Here is a 19,178-nt window from a genome sequence, read left to right as displayed (position 1 = left end):
ATTTTATGTCAGTTAGTTTTGTTGGTTCAGGTTCAGCTCATGTTTCCTATTTTACTCGTGGAGCTCCTAGTCAATATTCATAAGATTACCATAGTCGTGGGGTAATTGTTGTTTCATCTCAGGGTGGGTCCCCTATTAGAGCAGTTCATCCCTTAGCTAGAGGTGGTTTTCATGGTCACAAGGGTGGTTTCTAGGTACTCAAGGAGGTTCTTAGGAAGGTAGGATCGAAGGTTGGTTAGGTGCCCAGCCAGGTGGCAGGCGTGGTCAATTATATGGAGTACCTGCTAGACCCAAAGTTGAGACTTCAGATGTTGTTGTTAAAGGTATGATTTAGTGTGCTTCCAGTCAGCCCTTGCTTTATTTGATTTGGGGTCCACTTATTCTTATACATACTTATTATGCACTACAGTTAGAGTTGTCTTATGATTTATTATCTGTACCATTATGTGTATCTTCTCTTGTGGATTATTTTTTAGGAGCAGATTGGGTATTCAGATTATTTTTTATGACTGTTAGAGATGTTGATACTCATGGTGATCTTATTCTTTTAGATATGATGAATCTTGATGTGATTTTGGGCATGGACTGGTTATTTCATTATCATACGATCATGGACTATTTTACTAAGATCGTTACCTTAGCTATGCCTAACATACCCCAGTTGTGTAGGAAGGAGCGGTTAGCCATGAGCCGACGAGGATTATTTCTTATGTTCGTGCTAAGAGGCTTATTTCTAGGAGTTATGATCTTATCTCGCTTATATTTGTGATACTAGCATGAAGAGTCTGAGCCAACGGGGATTATTTCTTATGTTCGTTCTAAGAGGCTTATTTCTAGGGGTTGTGATCTTATCTCACTTATATTTGTGATACTAGTGTGGAGAGTCTGTTTCTTGACTTTGTTCCTGTTGTTTGTGAGTTTCCTGATTGTTCTATACCGACCTGCTTGGTATTCCTCTTATTCGTGAGATTGAGTTTGCTATTGATCTTTAGCCTGGCATCCGACCTATATCTATGGCACCTTATTGCATAGATTCTGCAGAGCTTAAAGAGCTAAATCCTGAGCTTTAGGACTTTTTTTGTAAGGGTTTTAATAAGCTGAGTGTATCTCCATAGGGAGCTCCTACATTGTTCGTCAAGAAGAAAGATGGTTCCATGCATATGTGTATTAATTATAGGCAACTTAATATGGTGATAGTGAAGAACTGTTATCCATTCCCATTGATGATTTGTTTGACCATCTTCAGGGTGTGGAGGTGTTTTTAAGATTGATTTGAGATCTGGTTACCATCAGTTAAGGATTCGGGCTGAGGATATCCCGAAGACAACCTTTAGGACTTATTATAGTCATTATGAGTTGTTGGTGATGTCATTTGGGTTGACTAATGCCCCCGACACATTCATTGACCTGATGAACCATGTATTCAGGCCTTATTTGTACTCCATTGTGATTGTGTTCATCGACAACATCCTTGTGTATTCAAGGAGTAGAGAGGAGCATCCACAATATTTGAGCATCGTGCTCCAAACTTTGAGAGATAATGTGTTTTTTGGCAAGTTCTCTAAGTGTGAGGTTTGGTATTGAGTCGGTGACATTCCCTAGATATGTGGTGTCTAACGATGAGATTATGGTAGACCCAACTAAGATTGAGGCGATTCATGATTGGCCTAGACCTATATCTCTGACTAAGGTTCAAAGCTTTATTGGTTTGGCCATTATTATAGATGGTCCATCGAGGATTTTGCTACTATTTTATCCTCTATAACCATATTAACTTGGAAGGAGGTTTCTTTTCGATGGTCCAATAATTGTAAGTAGAGATTTGAAAAGCTCAAGAGATTTCTTACTTCAGCTTCTATTTTAGGTCTTCCTATTGAGGGTGAGGGATTCACTGTATTTTATAATGTTTCTGATGTTGGCTTGGGCTGTGCATTCATCCAACAAGTCGTGTTACTGCTTATACTTCTAGACAACTTAAGGTGCTCAAGCGTAACTACCCACTCATGATTTGGAGTTGGGGGAAGTAATTTTTGTGCTTAAGATTTGGAGGCATTGTCTGTATGGCATGCATTGTGATATTTTCATCGATCATCGCAGTCTTTAGCATCTTATGACCTAGGGGGAGCTTAATATTAGACAGCGTAAATGGATGGCGTTTCTTAAAGACTATGATATTTTTATCTTGTATCATCTGGGCAAGGCAAATATGGTAGAAAATGCCTTGAGTCGGAAGGCAGTGAGTATGGGTAGCTTGGCTTATATTTTAGTTTCTCAATGGTTATTGGCACGGGATATTCACTCCCTAGACAACTTGATGGTTCACCTTAATATTTTAAACCCTAGGAGGATCCTTGCTAGTGTTGAGGCAAGGTCCTCGTTATTTGAGTAGATTCGAGATTATTAGTTTGAGCAGATTCAAGATTGTTAGTTTAAGGATAGTAAGCTTCATTTCCTTTGTGAAAAGATGTTGAGCGGTGAGTCTGAGAGGGTCATTATAGATCCTGGGGGTGTTTTGAGATTTGATAGTTGCATTATGTTTTGGAGGATTGATAACTTGATTCTGTATGAGGCCCACAACTCTAGATATTATATTCATTCCGGCACAACCAAGATGTATAGAAACTTAAAATAATATTATTGGTGGAGCGGTATAAAGAGAGATATGATAGACTGTGTAGCTCGTTGCTTATGTTATCAGCAGGTAAAGGACAAACATAGCGACCTGGTGGATGGACTCAAAGATTGCCCATTCCCGAGTGGATGTGGGAGTGGATTACAATGGATTTTTGTTAGTTGCTTACCTTGTGCTTCCCGTGGTTCCGATTGTATTTGGGTCATTATGGATTGTTTGATCAAGTAAGCACACTTTATTCCTATTTAGATGTCCTTCAGTGCTGAGAGACTAGCCCATATCTATGTTCGAGAAATAGTCTGTTTCCGTGGTATGCCTATTTCTATCATTTTAGACTGTGGTTCTATGTTTACCTCAAGATTTTGGAGAGCATTTCAGGAGGAGTTGGGCACTCAGGTGGATCTTAGTACAAACTTTTATCCACAGACCGATGTCCAGCCTAAGCAGACTATTCAGGTACTTGAGGATATGTTCTCAGCCTGTGTTATGAATTTCGGAGGCCAGTGGGAGTAGTACTTAGCCTTGGCAGAGTTTGCATATAATAACAGCTATTATTCGAGTATCGAGATGACACTTTTTAAGGCTTTGTATGGTAGGAGATATCGTTTTTGGATTGGATAGTTTAAGATTTCTGAAGTTAGGCTCCATAGTACTGATTTGATTTAGGAGTCATTGGATAGAGTCAGGGTGATTCAGGATAAGTTGAGAGCAACTCAGAGTAGGTATAAGGCCTATACACATAGTAGGCTTCGTGTCTTGAGATTTGGAGTTGGTGATCGGGTATTCCTCCGTGTGTCACCCATAAAGGGTGTAATGAGGTTCGAGATGAGGAGCAAGCTCAGTCCTAGATATATTGGATATTTTGAGATTTTTTGCATAGTTAGTGAGGTAGCCTATAAGTTAGCTTTACCTCTAAATTTTGTTGTTGTGTATCTAATTTTCCATGTCTCTATGTTGTGGCGATACATTCTTGATCCGTCTCATGTGCTTAGATGGGACTCAGTCTATTTGGACGAGCGTTTGACCTTTGTAGAAGAGATGGTGCTCATATTGGCTAGTGATGTCAGACGGTTACACACTAGAGAGATTCCTATAGTTAAGGTTTAGTGAAGGCACCGCCCAATAGAGGAGGCCACTTGGGAGATCGAGGGTGAGATGCAGACTCAGTATCCTCACCTATTCGATACTTCAGGTGCATCCCAATCCTTAACTTTCGAGGATGAAAGTTACTATAGTAGTATCATGTGCTTAGATAGGACTCAGTCCGGTTGGATGAGCGTTTGACCTTTGTAGAGGAGATAGTGATCATATTGGCTAGTGATGTCAGACGGTTCCACACTAGAGAGATTTATGTAGTTAAGGTTAAGTGAAGGCACTGCCCAATAGAGGAGTCCACTTGGGAGATCGAGAGTGAGATGCAGACTCAGTATCCTTACCTATTCGAGACTTCAGGTACATCCCAACCTTTAACTTTCGAGGATGAAAGTTACTATAGCAGTGTATATTATAATGACCCTTTAGGTCATTTCCATATCTCCATATATTTTTACCATTAGAGTTTTTTCATAGCTGTCGTAAGTCATTTATGACTTATTGGAGCTGACAGTTTAGTTACTGGGTAGTTCGTTTGTGTTTTAGATCCAATTCTATGTTTAAAAGTTTTTAGTGGTTTCAAATGGCCACTAGGCAAAAACTTTAGCTAAGCGACCTCAAATGTAAATTTTGACTGCACCAACAGTTTTAGAATATCGACTTTAGGCTAGGTAGGCCTTTGGTTTGGGTCTCGAGACATCCAAGCTCATTTTGACCTATTGGTCAAAAAGTTAAGAAAATGAAATATGGGTGTAGGGCCACTTGGTCAAAATGACCTCGGATGGAAATTTTAAGTGCATTATCGCGTTTGGAATGTTGAATTTGGTGTGATTACACAGTTCATTTGTGCAGACAAAATTTTGGATAAATCCCAAGAGCTTGATGAAAACTTGGACGAATTTTTAAGATTCAACTATCATCTAAGACAGCTGCAATCACAAGCCGAGATCAAGGTACCCTTGGCAAAGGAGATAATGTGATCGCACTAGGAAAGTGTTGTGATCACAACACCTACTTCTAATGCCAGAAGCTGCGATCGCAGGTACTGAGCCGCGATAGCGGGACTCGAGTACCTGGTATAGGTATAAAATAGACCCCAACGTTGCAATTTTAGCCATTTTTCATCCATTACTTAAGAGCAAAAATCCGAAAGAGTGATATCTTAAAACTGATACTTAGGGGTGAATTAGGAGCTCGACTAACATCTATTTTCCCAATTATCTTTCGACTTAAGGTAAAAATTCACCTTTTTCTTAGTGAAATTTCTTGATTAATTGCTCAAAACTCCAAAATCTTTAGGGCTTGATTTTAACCCCAATTTAGCTTTGTTTTCACCCATTTTTTAGGATAGTGATTCCTTGAGCATGCAAGAATATTGGGTTGAGTTTGGAAATGTGTTTTTCGTAAGTGGAACCCACATGGGGCTTTGATGTTATTTTTGAACCCGAAGCACAATAGTGAAATATAGGTATCATTATTCTTGTATTGACGTATAGAGTACAGAGGTTTAGCAGTTTGTTGAGCTTTTTTAGCATCGAAGTAGGCTAGGTTTATCCCTCGTTAAATTGAGATATGCCATAGCATATTAATGATATTTTGTTAGTTTGTGATGGGTTTTAGGAGTTGGAATGATAAAACACAAGACTTGGGTTAGTTGGACCGTTTAGGCTAAATTGAAATCGTATAGTTGAAATACTGCACTTATTTCCTTATGACTTGGGTGAATTGGACTTTACTTCTCATAATTAGCATGTGAATGCTCTAGATTACTCAAGATGGGTAGAAATGCTTTAGACCCTCATGCTTAGGGTAAGATTTAACTTAGTTGCTTATACTAATGAAGTTTGCCATAGTCACCATTAGACTTAGTTAAAGTGCTTGTGTAGAATATCTACCTTTGCGCTAATTGTGTCTTACTATACATCTAAGAGAGGATTTAGATACCATCGCCTAGTCCGGGGTAGAATTTGACTTAGAATATATTAGGAGATTTAGAAGTGGGATCTTTGACCCATCTTAAGTCAAGATTGAAGATTAGTTCTCTTGAAACTCTTATAAGCTTGTTGAATAATTGAAAATATTCATTGATGCCATGTTGAGAAACTTGGAACCTAATGGTCATGTTAATGATGACATTTGAAGTAATGCTTATGGATCATTTAACTAGATTATTGACTATGTCATGATGAGCTATTGAATATGGTATAGAATAGACTCATGATTATGTTATTGATTAAGCCATTGATTAGCCTATTATTCGAGTCATTGACTATGCTATTATTCATGCTTATAATCACGCTTAATAATTATGTTAGTAATCATGCTAGAAGTCATGTTATTGATTATATCAGAATTTATACTATTAATTATACTTGAAATCACGCTATTGATTTTGCCATCGATTATGATGATATATTGATACTCGGCAAGGTCGGAGAATATTATGATGATATATTGATACCCGACAAGATCAGAGGATATTATGTTGATATATTGATACCCGACAATGCCAGAGGATATTGTGATGATATATTGATACCTGGCAAGGCCTGGGGATATTGTGATGATATATTGATACTCAACAAGGCCGTAGAATACTATAGTGATATATTGATACTCGACAAGGCCGGAGGATGATTATGATGATATATACCTGACAAGATCGGGGGATGATTATGATGTGCATTAATACCCGACAAGCCCGAGGATGATTATATTATTGTGTCCATGTGTACATCTACCAGTTTGAGTCCAGCTATGCCCTATGTATGGTAATTATATACTTATATGAAATGTGGGTATGCTGTTGATATTATAGATGTCGATTGTAGAGTGATAAATGTTAGTAAAAGTAGTATAGTTGATGATTAGTGCTAAATAAGGATTAGTGATAGATATTATTTAAGTGTTTATTAATGACTGTATGACAAACGAGAATTAGCTGGTAACTGATGATTAGTTAATAAATGATGTTAGTTGATAAATGATAGTTATATGATATATGGTGACTAGTGGAAATGTGGTGAATAGTTGCTTAATGATGACTACAGTTTATGGGTGTGTTTGGTATGAAGAAAAATGTTTTCCATGGAAAATATTTTCCAAGAAAATGTTTTCCTAGAAAACAAGTTGATTTCTAACTTATTTTCTTATGTTTGGTTGGTGGATGGAAAATATTTTCTAGTATTTGATTGGTGAATAAATTTCTTTTTTCAAAAAACACATTTTAGTATTTAGCTAAAGCGTAAAAATACATTTTAGAATCCTTTTTTAAAAAAAAAATAAATTCTTTTTGGGGAAGGGGGTTGGTAGGCGGGTGGGTGGGGGTGTCAGCATAGGTAGTAGGGGTGGGGTAAGAAAATATTTTGAATTTTATTAGTTAAAAAAAATTAAAATTGGTTGGGGGGTAGTAGGAGTTGGGGGTCAGGGTAAGGGAGTGAGGGGTAAGAAAAACATTAAAAATATTTTTAAAATAAATGTAAAATTTCTTTTAGGTGGGGGAGGGGGGGCTGGTAAGGAGGGAGAGAGGGTAGGGGTGTGGGATAAGAAAAAAGTTTAATTTTTTTAATAAAATATAGATATTATTTTTAGAAGGGGGCTGGTAGGGGTAAGGATGGTGTGGGGGTAGGGGATGAACTAAGAAAAAATTTTAAAATATTTTTTAAAATAATTAAATTTTAGAGGTAGAGGTAGAGGTAGGGGTAGGGGTAGAGGTGGGGCAAGGGTAGGGGTGGGGTAGGGAAGGGTAGGGATAGGGGTAGGGTGAGGGTACGGGTGGTGTTAAGGTGATAGGGTATTGGGGCGGGGAGCAGGGTAGATAATTTTTAGAATTGTATAAATATTTCAATTTTAAAGTGGGTTGAAAGAGAGTTTTGGAAAATGTTTTCCTTACTTTTTGAAGAAAAGTTATTTTCCTTAGATTTAAGGAAAATAAGTTGGTTTGGAAAACAATTTGCCAAAACATATAAGCCAACCAAACGTAAGAAAATTGGAAACATTTTCTGAAAAATGTTTTCCTCCATACCAAACACACCCTATATGATGGCTAGTAATCAAATGGATTAGTTAGTAAGAGATATTAGCTAATAAATATTAACTAGTGAGTGTCGGGGATAAGTATGTCAAATGATGGTAGCATTATGGAATGTGGGTATATTGTCAAATATTGGTAAATGGAGAAGTGTTGGTAATGTTTGATTGATAATAAATTATGAAATAACGGTGAAATGACGATGAAGGTTAGTTACTATATTGGTTGTTTGCTTATTTCTTCTCTTGAGCATACTCTCCAGTCATATGGGAGGATGTGACGAGTTCTTTACTTTCTGCACCAATTGGCGTATGGAAGCCAATTTTGTAGTTTGTGGTTGCTTGTGTTACTGTTGTATGATACGTTGTTATTTTAAATTATTTACTTATTGTGTATGGCAATGTTGACATGTGTTGATGCATTATGTTATATTGTTATTCTAGTTTAATTACTTCCTATATACAACAATATTGGAGGTGATTCAGGTTCATTTCTGTACCTTGACTTAATTATGTTATCTTGCATTTTATCATACTTATATCATGATTTAACTTTGTGGGTCGATGAGGCCCTGTTGATTACTCATTGTTTTGATACTCATACTACACTTTGAACATTTTTTGTGCAGATTCGAGTATTAGTTGCCACCATTGATCGATATTCATACGGTGGTTGATTTTCGGAGATAGGGTAAGCTCTTGGAGTTTGAGTCGCTCATTTTACTCCATCTTTTATATTCATTTTTTAGTTATCAAGACAGATGTATTGGTTATTTTAGATTTTTGAGTTGTATTGATACTATTAGAGGCTCTTGTACTGAATCTACCAGGTTGTGTGATTGGTATCTTGACTGTTTTATCTATCTAGAACCCTTTGCTTATTTATAAATTGTGTTCTTGAAATTCATCTATGTTGGGCATTTCTAACGAATTAATTCATTATATTAGCTTCGGATTATGGTTTGGCTTACCTACTGACGAGATTTATTAGGTGCCATCATGACTCGTAAGTCGAATTGTGACAGCCACCTAATGACTTCTTAGACTTAATTATAGGTGAAATTAAACTATGTTGGGCTCAATCATAGATTAGAACACTTTTTTTCTAATTTAATCTATAGCTGATATCAAATTATACTAAAGCACTAAAGTTTCGAGACAAAAAGTTACAATCACATATTGATTAGAGCGTGCAATTCTCATTCATTTTTTGTCGATTATCGCATCAATATGAGTTTTTATATCACTTTCCATATTTGATAGACCACTTCATTCACATCATCCAATATTAGCACTAGTCTATTGTTAGTAAATAGTGTTTGCTAAGGCATTTTAATTATAAAAAATATCTATAACTCTATTTGACCTCTATCCTTTGAACGATAACACAAAACTCTCAAAGATAAAATAATTTAATCCTCTATTGGACAATCTGAAGAATCATTAGTCGTTTAAGATCGGAGCATCTGATATCCTATTTTTATTTAGTGCTCCTCCGCCTATTTTACTGATTGGTGTGTGCAATTTTCATAATATTTTTATCGGTTATTTTCATTAATGTGACAGTCTTTATATCACCTACCATATTATATAGACCACCTCATTCCCATATCCAATACTAGCACCGATTTGTTAGTAAATAGTGCCTTAATAGGGCATTGTAATAATCAAAAAAGACCTATAGCCTTATCCGACCTCTATTCACTGAAAATGGCACAAACCCTCAAAAGAAAAAATAATCAAATCTTTTATTGGTCAGTCTGACGAATTATCAATCATCTAAAATCAAAGCCTCTGATTCTTATTAAGTGCTCCTCCTAATTATCATACCATGATACTCCCTATTACTTTGATTTCAATTTCATTTGGGCATGTTTCATAATTGAGATCTCAAAAGCTTTGATGAGTCTAATTACTAGATGTAATATCTAGATACACGCTTGATTAGTTTGAAAAACAGAACATCTCAGCCACCCACTTTGTCGTTGTCTGATGATATTAAGAAAATTCATAACAAAAAGGAAAAAAATTACTTTATATCAATGGATCGACTTTGTTAAATATGAATAGTCCAAATAAGTATCTCATATATGCTTTTACTTTTAACATGCCTATTATCTGATAAAAAACAAGAGACACACACAATAGAACACAATACGTGATACTTATTAAAATTATGCGAAAGGTAAAATAGTACTTGTGATGAACATGTTTGTAACAGAAATTTAGTCTCAAGTTCCGAAGTAAACTACGTATTTAGCCAATATAATATTCAAATAATTAATATTGATACATGTATCATTCCCTAAACATTTTGACTTTTTCAGTATTGGCATCTCAATTAGACCATGTATCTATTAAACCCTTTTATGATTCACAAATTGTATCAATTAAGCAAAATCTGCTGATGTGGCAAAAAATATAAAATGCGTATAATACACACGCTAATGATGTGGCAAATCAAATAAAGACACATGACATTTTAACTTAAAATAATGATAAAAATAATTTTTTAATATAATTATATCTAAATCAAAAAAAAAAAAAAAACCCCATTAATACACCTCACTGCATTCTATCCAATCCTACCCCTTTCCTTCCAAACACCACTTTCCTCGTCGTTTAAGCACAAAAAGAAGAAAAAATAAATTATTTTTTGTATCTTTTTCTTTACTTATCTCTAAACTTTATTTTTTTTCCACCATTGAAGCACTTCTTCCAACTTTTTTTACTTCTTTTAATTTTTCTCTCACTTCTCAAACACATTTTTTAGTGAGAAGGAAAAAAAAACCTCACCTTCACTCCTTCATTTCTCCACCAAACAATACCAAACAACGATTAAAGAAAAATTTAAACGTGTATTTTATAATTTCTACAACTATAATATTACTCTAATTTTAGATCAACAAAGGTAAATTATTTTCATATTATAGCGGATGGTGTTGGGTATTTTTTCAATGAAAGTCATAGTTATTTATGAAATTTGAATTTAAATTTATATTGAAGAAGCCATTGTTGAAAAAATAATGAATTTTGGATTTTGAAGAACTAATAATGGGTTATTGAAGAACCAATTAAAAGAAGCCATTGATTGAATTTTGTTGTATACGAAAAACACCATTGATTTCAAATGCAATTTGAAGGTATAAAATGCTATGTTTAAAGATTTATGAAAGAGGATGATCGTGGAGGCATGACAGGGATACAATGGAGAAGATAATAATTCATCTTTTTTTTTTAATTCTTTTCATGTGTCTTTTTTTTATGGGCTGTGTTTTCTTATGTTTAAATTTTTGGACTAATTACAGCTTCTCACTCTCCTAGTGGATATGAGAAAATACATCATTTCACCCCTGAACTTGTCCACATAACTTACTTTAGACCCTAAACAGCTAAACTACATGGGCAATTATATACCCCTCTTAACAACTTTCAAGTGAATTTTTTTACACTCCCTCAATAGCTGACATGGCAAATTTTGTATATTTCAGCGTGCAAATGACCAAAAAATGGTGGGACCCATTTTAAATTTTACATTTTTCATTCCTTTCTTCTTCCTTACACTCCATCACCCCTTCTCTTCTTCTTCCTCACACTCCACCACCCATGCTCTTCTTCTTTCTTTATTTTTTTCACTTCTACCCATCAACAATCTCCAATCATATACATAGAAAATATTTTTAAGAATCAAAATTTCAACATTTTTTGTTTCTTTGTAGTCTTACCCATCAACCATCTTCAATCAAATACATAGTAAAAATTTCAAGAATCAAAATTCTAATAATTTTTTTCACTCCTATTCATCAATCATCTCCAATTTCTCTTCCTTCAACAACCAACCCCCCACCTCCACCCTAATTACTTCTCCTTCAATTATCAAATATGTTTCTCCCATCTTATTTCCACGCTAATTCTCTTCCTTTAACTATCAAATTCATCAATTTCATCCTTATTTCTCCTCTTTTAACTACAAAATTTGCCACCTCCACCATCAATGTAGAAAGCCAACTTGTAGTGTTAATGGTGGCGGAAAGAAAAAGAGAGCTGCACAAATTAAATTATGATCGAGACTTATCGAACAATCTCAAGTTAATTCGAGTCAACTTTTGATTTGATGAATAAAAAAACTCACTGCAGCTTGCAACAATGGAAAATCTAAATTTTTTTATTTTTTAAGCTTTTTTTCTATTTTTTAAATTAAAACACAAAAACCACACTTGACAATTTTTGTTTTTTTCAGCTTTTTCAATCAAAAAAATTTGAAACCCAAGAAATTTTTTTAGAATTTTTTTGAATATGATTGATAAAAATAATTTGTTTAGTGAGGAAGAAAAAGATGAACAAGGGGAGTTGGAGATAAATAGAATTTTGAAACATGGAGAAGGACAACGAAGGGAGAGTTCATGATTGAAGAAATTTCCAAGTCAAAGTAAAGAAGAAACCATTCTCTCTCTCTCTATGTATATATATATATATATATATATATAGAAAATTATTTTTAAAATTTTTTTTACATGGCTACGACGCGGCATTGACATGGCGCTGGTGTGTAGGCGCGTGTAATGCACTCTCCGTTGTGAGAGTGATATTGTATTTTTAGGAGTGAAATTAATTCACTTGAAAGTTATTAAAGAGGTAATATAATTGCCCATGTAGTTTAGGGTCTAAAATAAGTTATGCGGACAAGTTTAGAGGTGAAATGATGTCTTTTCTTAGTGAAGAGTGTATTACTCATGTCAGTACCATGTAAGCAATTGTACTTAATTGACATGATTTATGAATGATTAAAGAATTCAATAGGTACATGACCTAATTGAGGTGCCAATACAGAAAAAGATAAAAAATTCAAGGGTTTGTTTATGTATTCTTCTAATATCCCAATAATTAATAGGCCAAACATATCAACACACCCCTCAACTTGGCACCATCTTTCACTTTGACACATCAAGTGAAACATGTTCATTTAAACACCTTAAGTAGATTAAAGTATCTTACTTTGACACTTTTTGCCCTGATGAAAAATAACACTAGGTGCGTGTGGGTCAACTGGCCACGTGGATTTTATAAGTCAGTTATAACCTGCCACGCAAGAAATAACTTTTCACATCAACGTTGATAACTTAAGGGCCAAAAGTCTTATTTCCTAAATTTAGTGAAACCCGATGAAATCTCTGGTAATTTTTTTTTTCACTTTTGATTAGATTTTTCATTGATTCGTAGTGAGGTCTAGCTAATAATGGTGTTTTTTGTAGGTAAAATACATGCAATGAAGTATTGATTAATTTTCATCAATAGAATTGAAGGGATTTTGTTCAAAATTGATGAAATTGAAGAAATTTGAGGTACGACTAAATTTGTTCTTTATGTTTTTCTCTTTTCCTTACAGTTTGGACCTTTTACCCCAACAAATTGTAGTGTTTTATTGTATTTTCATTTTTAGATTTTTTTAAGGAATTTCAGTGATAAAGTTGGGGCTTTGTGTCGTTTTTTGAGAATTTCACTAATTTAGGTTTTATTTTTCAGATTTCACTGATAAAGACAGGGTTATTTTGGTATTTTTCTATTTAAGAGCATTTTGGGTATTTCCTTTTGTTAAGAATCTTCTGGGGTTGTTAAGAAAATATAATGGACAGCTATATTTTGACCTGTTTTCACCATGGGGGGACTGTTGTAACCAGCCCTAAGCTTAGTTATAAAGGTGAGGTGGATGTCTTTGTTGTTGCTATTGATAAAGATCACTATATAGTCTTGTTGAGTTTCTTTCCTATACCAAAGATCTTGGGTATTCAAATATTAACGGGTTTTACTGTCAACACATAGATGGTGAGGAATTGTTCTAATTAGTTCTGATAGTGAGTTATTAGACTCTGTGAAGAACTTAAAAGATGGTGATTGTAATACCCCGTATTTCTTAAGCTTAAATTTAACTCTCAGTTCATGAGTTATCCAATACAAATTTTTGGAAACACTAAGAATTTTTCAGTTTAGAGCCTGCCATTGTGTAAAAAATTCAATTATCTTTCCAATGATATAAAATTCGCCCAAATTCGATAATTGGATAAGAAGTTATGGCGATTTTAAGTTCCAGTTGTTAAACGCCATCATTTTGATCACTAACACGTTGCGGAGCCAGTTTAAATGACAATTGTCAATTTTCAGTGTAACTCCGCAATCTCACCGTATCGCGGAGGGATTCCAATTCCCAATTGTCCAATTCCACTAAGGGACCGCGATATTGGTGCGTCGCTTCAATGACCCAGTTCATATTTGTCAATTTTCAGTGAGCCAATGTGATTGTACCGCGTCACGCCAAGCTTTAAGGTCTCATCCAAGGTGACAACGCGATACCACCGCATCACACCACCATGTATTTTCCTAATTGGAAATTTTCAGAGACACGGTGCTATGGCGTCGCGTCACGCCAAGGGTGAAAATCGGGACATTTCAGTTAATTCCGAGATTTAATTTCCAAGGGCTTTTAGGTTTTTTTCCCCTCATTCCAGTTACCCTAAACACAGGATTAAAGCCCCAAATAGCGTATTGTCCCATTATTTGCTTACTTATCACAAGAAATAAAAGCTTTCTCTCTAAAATACAAAATCCTAGCTTCAAGAATCAAGGTCAAAATTCAAGAATTTCTTCAAACACCATCAAGAACTAATACCCCAAGGTATGTTAGGTACCTCAATCCGTTTTTAAAACTTCAAGATTTATGATTTATGATTTATGATTTATGATTTCCATGCTTGGAATTGAATGTATTCACGTTCATGATAGTAATTGGGATCCAATGCATGTTTAATTACAAGTTTCCATGAAATTAAGATAGTTATATGGTGAATTATATGAATTGCATGGCTAACCCTTGAATTTGAAATTGATTGTTGTATTCATGATTACATGTGTTGACCATCATCATGTGAAATATTCCATGCTCCCCAAGTGTTTGCTAAAATGCCTATGTGAAGTAGATTATGGAATTATGACATGTCATTATGTGGTCCCAATCATGTATAAGCTTATACCTTACAAGTGTTTGAAGAAATGCCTTTATGAGTGAATTATGGACAAGTGTATATTGTTGTGTATCTCAAGATCATGCTATGCTTTATTTTTCATGCTATCGAGTCCTGGGGGTATTTAATATCCAATAATTTAGTTGTGTACCTAGAGCCAGTGTCAGTTTCTCAATCATGTCACGATCAGTAGTAGTCTCAGTCAGTTACAAAACTCAGTAGAACTCAGTCAGTTACCAAACTTAGGAAAACTCAGTAAGCTCAGTATCAGTTCTGTCCAGTTCAGTATACTCAATTCAGTGTCTTTGTTGGGAGTAGAATTCAGCACCGAGTGAACCCAAAGATGGGGGCTCACCTGCCAGTAGAGGGTATGATCTCTAGAAATAATCCTTACATTCCAGAACTACATAGCCAGCATAGGTTAAGACATAAAACCTGCCAGTTGAGGGTTGATGAGGTGTTTTAACCTAACAGATGAGGGTTTCACCATTCTCATTAGAGTACCTACCAGAGAGGATGCGTCTTTACCCGTGGCACGGTACTGACACACTTCCAACTAGGGTCACAGGTTGGACCCCAACTCAATTATCTTATTTAAGGCATGTCGGTTAGATGATTACCTCTCACAGTTTCAGTTTCAATCTTCAGAATCGAACTCAGTTCGATTTTACAGAATCAGGACTGTCAGATACAGTCAACCAGTATCAGTAATCAGTTACTCAGTATCAGAATTCAGGACTTAGCTTCAGACAAGCCTATTCACAGTATTTATTTATATGCACATTAGTGCATACTTAGTATTTACAGCAGTATCAGTTATCCATGTACTCTTATGTTCAGTTACTCTATATCATACAGTCAATTATTGTTCATGCATATGAACCCTTGCATTCAGCCTTACCTTATCTAGCATACCAGTATATTCCACGTACTGATGCATACTCTTTCTTTATGCTATGATGTCCCATATCATAGGTTCGGACGCTCAGGTTCCAAACCTCGCATAGATAAATTCAGATTCAACCAGCAGCAGTAGATTAGCAGTGAGTCCTCATCATTTGAGGATATTTTTTTATTTTATTATTTCAGTAGACTCAGTATTTCAGTAGATGGAGTTAGTTAAGGGATTGTCCCATCAACTCCACTTTCAGACAATTTCAGTTAGAGGCTTTTCGGACTAGTTCTTAGACAGTGTTCAGTTTTATAGATTGTTATTTCAGTTGATATATTTTATCAATATTTTAGATATTTTGAACCTTATGGCATTTTAGCTTATTTTTTGTATTTATTACAATATCATGTTTCAGTGCTCGCAGTAGATATCAGTTATGGGTTAGCTTGTGGTCCTTTGGGATCGCACTCATCGTGTAGCATCTGAGGTACAGATTTGGGGCATTACAGTGATGAGCTTGATGTATTTCTTCTTCATGGCATTGATGAAGATCTTGAGGTTGTGTCAAAGTTTTCTCTTCTTTTAAAGCGTCATCCGAGTGTATTGATGAAGATGATATAAGCAGTGATGGTAATGAACACAGGGGTCTTGATGAAGATCTGAATAGTAATGAATCAAATATGCCTAGTACTAATTCAGATGTTGAAATCCCCGATGAGGATGATTTAGACATTGATAAATAGTTGAGAGCCTTTAGGGCTGAAAGTAGAAGCAAAAAAAATCCAAAAAAAGTAAAATCAAAAGAAGAAATACTTGTAGGTGAAGCTGGTATTAACAAAGGTTTTTTTAGATATTTTTAGAAATAAAAAAGACAGATATGTGGGTAGATTAGGAGGTGATAAAGAGTTTATTGATAGTTTAGATTGTAATAGTATTGATAGCACTAATTTGGTAGATGGGGATGTTGTTGTGGGTGTTGACTTACCAATGAGAAGAAGAGTTGTAAAATTAGATTTGATGATGATTGTGGTGTTGTTGTTTTTGAACTTGGGAGGATTTTTAATAGTCCTAAGGAATTTAGAAAAGCATTGAGGAGGTATGTAGTAGAAAATAGAGTTCAAATTATTTTAAAACCTAATGAGCCTCATAGAGGGGGGCTAAGTGCAAATTCAAGCCAAAATACAGTTGGTTATGTTATGGTGCAATTGATAGATATTTTGGTGATTTCTTGATTAAAAACTATAATTCAGTACATAAGTGCACAATATCAAACAAGAACAAGATGCGTACAACTAAATTTGTTGCTAACAGATTTAGAGATGAAATAATTAAACAACCATCTTTGAGGATTTGGGAAATACAAGAACTAGGCAGAGAAAAATTGGGATTATATGTGGGTAGAACAATCAGTTATAAGGCTAGATTACAGATTCTAAGAGAGTCCATGGGGGGAACTGGAACTTGGAGTTTGCAAAATTATGTGATTATGCTAAGATGATAAAACAAACCAATCCTGGTAGTTCTGTTTGGCTGAGAATGAATACAGAAATTGTACCTGGTGAAAATTTATTTGTGTATTTCTATGTGTGTCTTGATGCATTGAAGAAAGGGTGGATGGAAGGATGTAGAAGAATTATAGAGTTTGATGAATGTTTCTTAAATGGCGCTTGTAAGAGTAGCAGTTTGGAAGAATGGTAATAATCAGATGTTTCCTATAGCATGGGCTGTTGTGGACAAGGAAACCAAACATTGTTGGAGCTTTTTTTATCAAGTATTAGAAAGAAGATCTGCAGTTGGGTACTGGAGCAGGTCTTACTGTGATAGCTGATATTCAAAAGGTAATATTTAAGTTTTTTTAATTGTCAATAATTGAAATACTTAATTTCTTTGTCTAGTACTTTAACTGTTTTCTATATGTAGGACTTTCTTGCTGCTGTTTTTGGCTTGCTACCAAATGCTAAAGTTAGAAGATATGCTAGATACATCTGGTTCAACTAAAGTTAACAGTAGAAGGGAGAAAAGAGGAGAAAACAGTTCTGGAAATGCTAAAAGGCAAGCTTTGAAGTGAAGTTCTAAGAGGAACTTAATGCATCAGCCAACTTGGTACGCAAGGTAAGAAAATTATTGGTAATTTGTTGCATTATCCTAGGCAGTCATGGATTAGGGCATTGTTTAAAGAAGAATGTAAGTGTGATGCAATTGAAAATAATATGTGTGAGACCTTTAGCTCATGGATCTTAGTTCCTAGACACAAATCTATTATTACCATATTGAGGATATTAGGAGATAAATCATTAGTAAAACAGTAGATATGATTAGGTTTGCCAATACTTGGATATGTGATATTTCACCTATGGTTAAACTTATATTGGAGGAGAATAAGAACAGGGCTAGGACTTGTAAGGTTCTTTGGAATGTTGATGTTGGATTTGAGATTGGAGAAGGGGAGTATAGACATACAGTGAACTTGAGTAGTAGGATTTGTAGTTGTAGAACTTGACAGTTTAGAGGAATTCTCTGCCAACGTGCTACTTGTGCTTTGTATCATGTTGAACAAGATCCAGAACCTTATGTGTAGCATTGGTATAAAAAGAAAATCTTTATGAAGGCTTATAGTCACTTTATACAACCAATCTCTAATATGAAGATGTGGCCTGAGACAAACAAGCCAAAGATTGAGCCTTCTAAGCTTAAGAAAATGCCTGGCAGACCTACAAAAAATAGAAGAGGAGGCAAAGATGAACCAAGAAAGAAATATGAAAAGTTGACCCAAAAAGATGAAAATAACATGTTCCAAGTATCATCAACAAGGCCAAAACAAAAGATGTTGTAAGGTAAAACAGTGACTTTTAATTTAATTTTACTAGTTGATTTCATATTGATTTAACTGTTACGTATGTGTTTATAGATTCCTAATTTAAATGAACAATTACATAGCCAAGGATTCCAGCCTAGTGTTAAGAGTTTACAAGCAAGTTGCCAGCCTAAAAGCTTAAGACAACTTGTACCTTTAACCTAAAAAAAATCAGCAAAATATAGCTTAAGTAAGCCTGCACCAACAAACTCAAGTCACGTTGCATCTTCAATAATAGTTTGTGGGATACAAATAGAGTTAGAAGCTTGAAGGCAGCTGCAACATACCGTTTGTGGTCATAAAAAAATCGTTATTACATAAGGAATCAATAGCCAACTACCTCCTAGAAATAAAGAAATTGTTGGGTACAATAGTAGAGTTGAAACAACAATAGATTCTGATTGTGGTGGATCTAAAAGGTAAAAGAATGTTGGATTTGGAATCTACACATGTCCAAGGAAAACCCAAATATTGAATGTAAGTTAACTCAAACATTGATTTTTGTAATAAGAGAGTACATTTATTAATTATCTTTTTTTTGAAAAAACAGCCTGGGACATCAAACCAAAGGATCCTACAAACTGGTACAACTTACAAGGATGCAAGTTCTACAGGTGTTGATCTTGGTTATAAGCCAAGAGGCTTGAAATGGAAAAATAAATA

The sequence above is a fragment of the Capsicum annuum genome, chromosome 4, assembly GCF_002878395.1.
Source record: "Capsicum annuum cultivar UCD-10X-F1 chromosome 4, UCD10Xv1.1, whole genome shotgun sequence".
NCBI classification, from domain to species: Eukaryota; Viridiplantae; Streptophyta; class Magnoliopsida; order Solanales; family Solanaceae; genus Capsicum; species Capsicum annuum.
This window is presented reverse-complemented; position numbering follows the sequence as displayed.